This window comes from Octodon degus, unplaced genomic scaffold, assembly GCF_000260255.1.
Source record: "Octodon degus isolate 3935 unplaced genomic scaffold, OctDeg1.0 scaffold00180, whole genome shotgun sequence".
Classification (NCBI taxonomy): domain Eukaryota; kingdom Metazoa; phylum Chordata; class Mammalia; order Rodentia; family Octodontidae; genus Octodon; species Octodon degus.
Genome location: NW_004524756.1, coordinates 339,957 through 340,916, shown reverse-complemented (window position 1 = coordinate 340,916; position 960 = coordinate 339,957). Strand labels below are relative to the sequence as shown.

Here is a 960-nt window from a genome sequence, read left to right as displayed (position 1 = left end):
ATGATGATAAATGTCAATGTACCATATTTTTTACTTACAACAATCAGATATGTAAAAGGTAATTCTTTTTTTAATTCCTTTTTTTTTTTTCAGTATTGTGGATTGAACTCAGAACCTTGAACTTGCCAGGCAGGTGCTTATGCACTGAGCTATAGCTCTGGCCCCATAAAAGGTAATTCTTTAACCAGCCACAATAGAAATATTAAGGAATACTTAGGTTAAATCTGAAAGTTTTTAACTGCCTCACTTTTGTTAACATTTTGGCAAAGAAAGTAATACATAAATGGATTCCTTGTAAAAAATAATCATAAAAGAAAAAGTATGTAAAATTTACAGTAATTTCTATCTACCCTGGGCCTACCTACATATCTTCAAAGCCTCCCCAGTCAGGTGTGCTTCAGCCTAACAGGATGAATATCATTTCTCCAGAACAGCCCCATCTCTGCACCAAAGAAGCTCTCCCTTCAGTAATATCCCTCCAGGGAAAAGGACTGGAGCCAGGGTCCCTCGAGTGGCATTCCCCAGATGTACAAAATGCAACTACTTATTAGCATTAGAAGATTTGGTTTATAGGGGGATCTCACTGGTCCAGTTTGTAGTCATTGAAGGTGGAGTCCCTCCAAACTTTCTAACATTCTTTAACGACATTCCTTAAAGGTGACTGAGTCTCGCTTGGAAACCTCTTCTCCCTGGATGAGACATAAGAGGGAAAGAACCAGTTAATCTTAAAAGTACTTAAGTACTTTTACATAAGTCTCTTCCCTCAGACTTTCAAAGATGGGGTCTGGCAAACTCTTGTCCAGCTCAGTGATACCTTCCTTCTCCCACTAGAGCATGATACCCGTAATGCCACATGCTCTACCTGATTCCTTTTCATATAACCAGTTACTCTGCTCATCATTGCCTTGCTTTCCTTTATCATTGGTAAATAAAACAGAATCTGTGCTGCTGAGACTGCTG

At 38.9% G+C, this 960-nt stretch overlaps 1 pseudogene; it reads right to left on the bottom strand.

The window, feature by feature from the left end:
• Window positions 1-567: 567 nt before the first annotated feature.
• LOC101592632 overlaps window positions 568-960 on the bottom strand; it is a 17,859-nt pseudogene continuing 17,466 nt past the window's right edge.